We start from the raw sequence: 8,357 nt of genomic DNA, 5'->3' as shown, positions 1-8,357 counted from the left end.
TAGCCTCTGCATAGTCCTAACTCCTCCTGTTCTTTTTCTCCTCCTCCACCTCCTCCCTCTTTTCCTTCTCTTCCTCCTCCTCTTCTTGCCCTGCCCCCATATAAGGACTGAGCCCATGGCCTTGTTCTTCATAAGCAAGCATTCTACTACTGTGCTAAATCCTCATCTCCTTTTCCTTTCCATGAAGACATGGGTTATATTGAATAACATATTTACACTAGCATATTTTTTTCCTGAATTACCTCTTGAAAGCCATATTTCCAAATAAGGCCACATTATGGTATATTGAGGGTTTAGGACTTCAAGATAGAAATGTAAAGAAGACACAACCCGTCTGTCATAAGTGTTGAAATCTGTCCTATCAAGGCATCAAGATGTCTAAACCTTCCATTATTTAGGTGAGTTACAGCAAAGAAGACTTCCTGGATACTAGAGGGACTTGTCCAAGGTCAGCACCTTGCCTGAGCAAGCATTATGAAACATCCCCAGCACTCACAGAAAGCATTTGGGAGTCTGCTATTAGCCTGTAGAATGGACAGAGGCACAGCATAAACCAAGATCATTGTTTTAATCTAGAAACCATTAGATAAGCGGTGTAAATAAATATTCCAGGCAGCGTAGGGCCTTTGGCCTAGTGTTAGTGCAATGGTCACTGTTGATACTTGAGAGGAATATCTCTGGAGAGTGGCCTAGCAGAGTAGAATTAGCATTTCCCGTGAAGAAGGGTCCATGGATTCCAGGGACTTTGCCAGAGTCCAGCTGGATCCCCGACGGGGTCACGGGAGGTCCCTTTCTAGTTCTATCTGCTTCACAGCCCAAGTCAACCTTTGCTTTGCCAATATCTGTTCCAAATGTATGAATGATGACAGGAAACAGTTGGATACAAAGCAGCTAAGGAGTGACCTCTGTTGTCCCAGAAGGTCTCCGAAGACAGACTGTGCTTTCCCAGGCTCAACGTTCTTCACATGCCATGCCAGCTGCCAAGATGGTGCACTGTGGAGTGGGTTATGAAGAACAAGGTTATAGTAATAAACAGAGGTGATTGTGGGACAGAGAGCTCAAGTAAGAGTTAGGGGGGTCAACATATTTATTCCTTTATTTTCTTAGCACTTACTGTAAGGCCAGCTATTATTAATGGATTTAGGGGCTACCATCTTTTCTAAAATACACAAAACCTTCAGTCTCCATGGAAACGTCACTCTATTTGCTAGAGACAGACAACAAATAAAGTCCCGGAGAGGGCGGTAACTTATGATAGACAGTCGTATCAATGATGAAGAAAAATGGAGCAGAGAAAGAAGACGGATCCCAGGAGGTGGATAACTTGATGGTTGTATAGGATGGCGTGGGGACACGTCACTGAGAAAGTCACTGTACTAACATCTTGAAATGAGGAAGAGAGCTACAGAGAAGTTGGGGGAGAGATTTTTAGGGACTGGTATACTTGGTGCAAGTGTCTTGAGGCACAGGTAGGAGAGAGAGGGAGCTAGTAGGGCTGAGGCAGAGAGGGCAGTGAGCAGCAACAGAAGGAGGAGGGGAAGACGGGCAGGGAAGGGCAGGGCAGGATTTGCAGACTGTTGAGAGGAGAGTTTGAGTGAACTGCACAGCTGTTGAAGGTCCTAGCTGAAGAGATCATGAGCCATGAACTTTGAAAACGGCTGGAAGCCCACGGATCGAAGCTTCGGCAGGTCCTGTGTTTGGTGAGGGCCTATTTGCATCATCCTCCCATGGTGGGAAGACAGAAGGTGGTGCCCTTGGGATTCTCTGGTAATGACACTGTTCCATTCCTGAGGACTCTGCCTTCACGTTCTCACCATCTCCTAAGGGTGTCATTTCTAATGTCATGCGGGCTCAGGTCTCAGCATGCGGGCTTTTGGGAGAGAGAGGCATTCAGACCACTGACTTAGAATTTGTAGTTATTCAGATTTGAAGATTTGGTGGGCAGTCTCTTAGAAAATGAATAAGATGAGGTTGTCATTTCAAGAGAAACAGCAGATAGCACTTGCCAAATAATAAAATTTGAGTTTTCAAGTGAAAATTAGAATTTCTAAAACGTTACACTTAATTTGTGCTTGACAGCTCTTTAATAATGGAAGACATTTTAATGCTTTCCTACTGCTATGTGTGTATATTCACATAATTTATTAATATATATGTCTGGCATCTAAAAAACCATTGCACAGATCATTATACTAAGTAGCTATATTATATTTCCACAGGCCTGTCTTATATTGTATACTCAAATACTTTTTTGAAACAACCACATAGGTTTTTATAGTAATTATATCATCTTATATTCCCACAAGCATATTTTATAGTATATATTCATGTACTTCTCTCTATATAAATACATATTTAATGAAATACTATTACATTTAAGAAGGTCTACACAACTCAGTGCATCAATATTTTCCAAATCATCATGCCATTAAAAAGTCATACATACAAAATGATCTGCAACACAGCAACTCAATACACAATGAAGTGAGGGAGATAAACACACCAGTATCAAGAAGGATATTAATTTCATCTCAGATTCAAACTGTAACTTGAACAAACTACCACTTGTCAAGTTCTGATGTGGTATCAGACACATCTACAAAGATCTGAAGACTATTGGGCTGTTCTTCCATTTTCTAACTATGTACTTATCGGAGGGTGGGTTTCATTTATATTCTTAAGCTAAAACAACATAATGCAGCACTTTGAATGCAGGAGATGGAAATGGGAATCCAGCTGTCTTTTATTAAGTGTGACACAAAACAGATGTTCAATAACGTCAAGTAATGGCACTTTTCTCACTAATTTGTTTCAGAAAATATGGTTATTTCTTTAAAGGCCCCTATTATAGTATAATTGAAATACAATAAGCCACATGCTTAAGGTGTACAGTTTGATAAATTTTGACATGGGAATGCATCTGTGAAAGCTTGACTTTAGTGAAGTTCATGAATATGGCCACACTCCCTTCCTTCTACATTTCTATCCTCTCTCCTCTTCCCGCTCCGACTTTTAGGTGTCATGTTCAGATGTAGAATGTCCTCTCAGGCTCAAGGGTTTGCACACTCAGTCCCTAGCTTATTGTGCTATTTGGAGAGGCAGTGAAACCTTTAGGAAGTGGACCACAGGTAGAGGAAGAGAGCCATGAGCAGGGTAGGCATTGGGGATCTAAGACAACCTGCTCTCTTCTTCCTGGTTGACCATGTTCTCTGGGACTAAGCCTGCCTCTTGCCTTCCCCATGTGATGGGCTGTGTTCCTCTGAAGCCTGAGCCAAAGCAAACATCTTCGTCTCTAAGTTACTTCTGACAGATGTCACACGTGGAGGATAGGTATACTACATAATCAGCAGCCTCCCGGTCACTCCATTTCAGTTTGCATTTCCAGAATTTTTATAAATATGTGATCATACACTATGTGTACTTGCTCAGTTTCTTTTTCATAACATAATTATTTTGAGATTCATCCATTCTTTTCCATGTACACAAAGTCTATTTTTATTGCTGAATATTCTACTGTATGGACATAGTTAAATTCTTCAGTCACAGGATAGTAGATGTTTGGACAATTTACATGAAAATCTAATGATTTGCTACTTGTTTTCAGTTTGTTCACTTAGTCTTTGTTTCCTGTGTGTGTGTGTGTGTATATATATATAATTTATTTTTTATTATTTATATGAGTACACTGTCTTCAGACACACACCAGAAGAGGGCATCAGATCCCATTACAGATGTTTGTGAGCCACCATGTGGTTGTTGGGAATTGAACTCAGGACCTCTGGAAGAACAGTCATTGCTCTTAACTGCTGAGCCATCTCTCCAGCCCTGTTTCCTGTTTTCTTATCCACCCCAGAGTAAGATTTATGATCCCATTTTAAAAAAATCTCATTTACATGTTTTTAATTACAATGTAAAAATATTTATTTTGATGTATGTATGCGTGCCATGTGTGTATGCAGGGGTCCTCAAAGGCCAGAAGAAGGCATCAGACATGGGGCTGGAGCTATGCGTGCTTGTGAACTGCCTCACATGAGTGCTGGGAACTGACTCAGGTCCTCTGGAAGACAAATAAGTGCTCTTAATCACTGAGCCATATCTTCATCCTCCTAATCAGAATTTGTGTCTATGTTAATTCAGGAGTTGTTCTAAGCTTTGATCCTTGTCTTAACATTCTACTAATCTTCAGCTTTCTCCCATTCCTTCCTAGCTAATGTACTGTCCCATGCGATTTGACTCTACAATTTATATTAATTGTTTAATATATTGACCATGATTTTATTTTAAATTTTAATTATTTTCTTAAATTTAATGACATATAATGAGGAAAAGAAATCTTATATCAGTCAGTGGCCTGCACCAGTACAATGTATTTGTTGCAACTCGTGAAACAGTCTAACATCCACAGTTTTCTTTAGACTGTCCACCCTTTGTTGTAAGTCCATGTGTCTTGACAAATATCTGGTGAATCATATGAGAATGTAATACAATTGTATCGTGGATGTATAAATCTGTCTTCAGCTCATCCTTCCTTCCCTCTAAGTCCCTGGCAATCACAGATCTTTTCATTGCTTCCATGGATTTTCCCCCCAGAATATTATGATATTCATATATGATGTAACCTTTTGTGATGAGCTTCATTTATTTAGAAATAAGTATATGGCTTTGTCCTTTAATAGCCTGATAACTCATATATTTTATCAATGAAAAATATTCCATAGTGTGGATTATAGTCTGTTTAACAACACAGCTATTGAAAAACCTGGTTTCTTTCTAAATTTTTATGGTTCTAAGTGAGCTGCTACAAAACTTCATGTGATCCTCAATAGTTTAAGAGTGTAATGAGTTGTTGTAGTCAAAATATATTACAATTCCCAGGCTAGGGGTAGTCCTTGTAATGAAAGGAACAAAGAAATTTCTCTTTGTTCCACTTCCTTAGTCAGGTTTCACTGATCAGTGAATATATTGATTAAATAAATGTTAGTTGAATTCTTCTTCTATGTCATATGCTATTCTGGGCCCAGGGGATACTGTTATAATAGATAAATAGAGAGTGGCATTTTTGGGAAAAGAACTGAAGTGAAATTACCCTTCACAAATGAAGAGGTCTTACTAAGGTGGAGGCCATAATCAGGACTTGAGGTAAGAAGGTATTTAGGAGGGATAGAACACCACATATCAGGACAGCATGACAAGGAGTTGGAGGGAAAGAGAGTCTTGCCTTTGAAACCTGTGTAGGAGCTTCACTAAGAAAGTGTTTAGAGGAAATGAGTATGAAAGATAGGCTCTGTCACAGATATACCTGTGCAGTAATGACACATACGTTGTAGGAATAAACAACCACTTTCTTAAAAATTGGATTTAAGGGCCACTTCATGTGATGGGACCCATGCTTTACACTAGATAGATTACCCGAGACTAGATAGATTGCAGGCACAGAACCCTGTGCTAAAGAATCTGCTAAAGTATCATAGCAACAGTGTGACTTCTAATGACATAATGTTAAATCTATAGATCAGTACACCACTCAACTCTCATCGGAGAGGCTTCTTCTTGCAGGAAATAGTACTGAACACCGAGGCTCACAACTGGTCAATGTGCAGAGACTCAGAGACTTTGGAGTACTCAGTACCAAATGGTATGTGTTTATTATATCCCTCCCCTCAAGACCCAGGCAACTATGTGGAAGAAGAGATGGAAAGATTCTAAGAGCCAGAGGTGGAAAGTGACTCCAAGAAAACAGCTTCTTCCAGATACGACAGGACTGATACACATATGAAGTCACAGAGACAGTGGCAGTACACACAGGGACTACACAGTTCAAGCCTCACAGGGCTTCAGCACTGAGAAGAGGAAGTAGACACAGGGTCCTATCTCTAACCGAGAAGCTGTTTGCAGTCGATGCCCACTGGCAAAAGGAAAATCAAATTTCTCCAACAGAATAACACCAGGTATATCAGCCACACTCCAGAGCAGGCTCCAGGCCCATCCATGCTTTTTGGTTTTGTATGTTTGTTTGTTCTAATGCACTTTTGTTTTGATATTTCATTTATCTTTCTCATTTTTGTTAGTTTATTTGTTTTGACTTTTGTTTCATATTTTTATTTGAGAGGGAGAACATGAAGTTGGGTGGGTGGGGAGGTAAGAAAGGTCTGAGGGAGTTGGGGGAAATAGGACCAAAATACAGTGTATGTAAAATATTTAAGTAAAGTTTTTTATATAAAAAACAAAAAAAAAATAAAAGAAAATAAATTCACCTAGAAAGATGGCTGAGACAAACAGACACACAGACACACACACACACACACACACACACACACACACACACACACACACACACAGAGAGAGAGAGAGAGAGAGAGAGAGAGAGAGAGAGAGAGAGAGAGAGAGAGCCTGAGAGGAGCTCCATGGCAGCACTGTGGGGACAAGGTTCCAGAAGAAACCCCAGAGCAAAGGCGATATCTGACTTTCAGAAGTTTTCAGGGACTGGTGGGAAGTTTTATATTATGTGACTTAATCCAACATAGCTTACAAGCCAAGGAGCAAGGTATTGAGTTGAGCCATATGTTTCTCTCACAGTTTGAGGGGGGAGAGCTGGAAGGTCAGATCACATGGTGGCTTCTTAACTCTGCTGGAGAGAGGGAAAGGGAAGAAGAGGGGGCGGGGCATGTGGGGGAGGGGAGCCGATGATGATGATGATGATGATGGGCTTGTGGCTTGAGTTCTCCAAATTGTCAGATCTTGTCTTTTAGAGCGATCAGCATCTTAAACTGACAAATACAATGGGAAACTCAGAAATGGCCTGTGTCTTGAAGGAACTAATACTGAATGAAGAACAATGTTAATTTTTAAAAAGTTATTAAAAATACTAAATTGTCAATTGATCAAGAGAGACACATATGGTTCAAGAAAATGTTTAGTGGAGATGGTGTGGGCAGTGAATAGTCACACTGAATGTTGAGTAATGGTGACGTGTTAACAGGTGTTTGCCACTCCGTTTGACTAGCCCATTATTCTCCCACATAGAAATTCTGATGAATGTCTTTTCTGTTAGGTTATAGCTCCATATAACAGACACAAAGTTAACAATATATGAAATGCATAGATGTCACAGTCAACAATAGATGAGAGATTAGATTTTTCTCTCACATAAAAGTTTGTAATAATATAACAGCTATATTCTGCAAGATTACTGAGAGCCTAGGATCTCTCTTTTTTGCCCTGCCAACCATACGATGATGTCATCATGCACCTGGCCTGAGATGATGCATCTTTTTGTCTGTATTGTAGGGTGCTTGAGCAAGATGTAGGCATGTGTACCTTTTAGTATAAGGGCAGGGTCTAGAATTGCATTTATCTCTTTATTTATTCTAAAGCCTTTGGTCAGAACTTGGCTCTATACACTTACTAGGGTGCATATTCAGAATGGCTTTATGCTAAAAATAACAATGGCACCAGGAGACAAGAGTTTGGGTACGAAGACAGAGAGAGCAGTGAGCCTCCACCACGCCCTTTCTGGGCATGGTTTAGACAGCCATGCTCCCTTGGGCCTGGGGCTGGCCTGCTGTCACTTTGCATCTGTCTCTGGAATGCCCATTGGTCTGGGAAGGAGATCTCGTAATGGTCAGCCAGCACAACTCCAGCTGGCACAGTTCTCTCTCATTTGCGTTACATATGTGGCTTGTCTCTAAGATACTGCTTGAATTCAGCGTCCCTGGCTGTGATGATTAATCTTGTATGTCAACCTCTTGGCCCCTGGGTGTGCAATTACTTGGTCACGCATTATTTTGGATTTGTCTGTAGCATAGTTTGGTTGCAATGACCATTTGGTTTGATAAGATGAATTAAGCAGATTGCTATCCACCACGTGGGTGGTTTTCCTCTAATTCATTAAAGACCTAGAAGAAAAAGGCTGAGCTCCCTCCCCCGCCCCCCGTGCCCCACCTCCACCCCAACACAGTCAAACACACACAGAGAGGGCACTCTTGCCTGGCCACCTTCAGAATTGAATGAAAACTTCATGCTGCTCTTGGGACTTTGGTCTTCGCATTGGAAATGCAGTTAGTTCTCTAAGGTCTACAGCTTGCTGACAACAGATGTTGGAATGTTGAGACTTGTCAGCTTCCAGAACTGCATCAGTCAGTTTGTTAGAATCAACACCTAGGTGAGGGGGAGGGACTCTGTCACTGCATAACCTACTTGAGTGCCTTAGTTAGGGTTTCACTGTTGTGAACAGACACCATGACCAAGACACAAGGCAAGTCTTATAAAGGACAAGGTTTAATTGAGTCTGGATTACAGGTTCAGAGGTTCAGTCTGTTATCATCAAGGCAGGAGCACGGCAGCATTCAGGCAGGCAT

At 40.8% G+C, this 8,357-nt stretch overlaps 1 long non-coding RNA gene across 1 annotated transcript; it reads right to left on the bottom strand.

The window, feature by feature from the left end:
- Nucleotides 1-554: 554 nt before the first annotated feature.
- Nucleotides 555-8,083, bottom strand: 1700019F05Rik (RIKEN cDNA 1700019F05 gene). The gene is made up of 2 exons (NR_166206.1): nucleotides 7,995-8,083; nucleotides 555-993 (listed from the first exon to the last, which is right to left on the bottom strand). It is a non-coding gene; the product is annotated as an RIKEN cDNA 1700019F05 gene (long non-coding RNA).
- Between the last annotated feature and the right edge of the window lie 274 nt (nucleotides 8,084-8,357).

The sequence above is a fragment of the Mus musculus genome, chromosome 5 (assembly GCF_000001635.26).
Source record: "Mus musculus strain C57BL/6J chromosome 5, GRCm38.p6 C57BL/6J".
Classification (NCBI taxonomy): Eukaryota; Metazoa; Chordata; class Mammalia; order Rodentia; family Muridae; genus Mus; species Mus musculus.
Note: the sequence above shows the minus strand (reverse complement) of the source record. Positions and strands in the feature narration are given on the sequence as shown.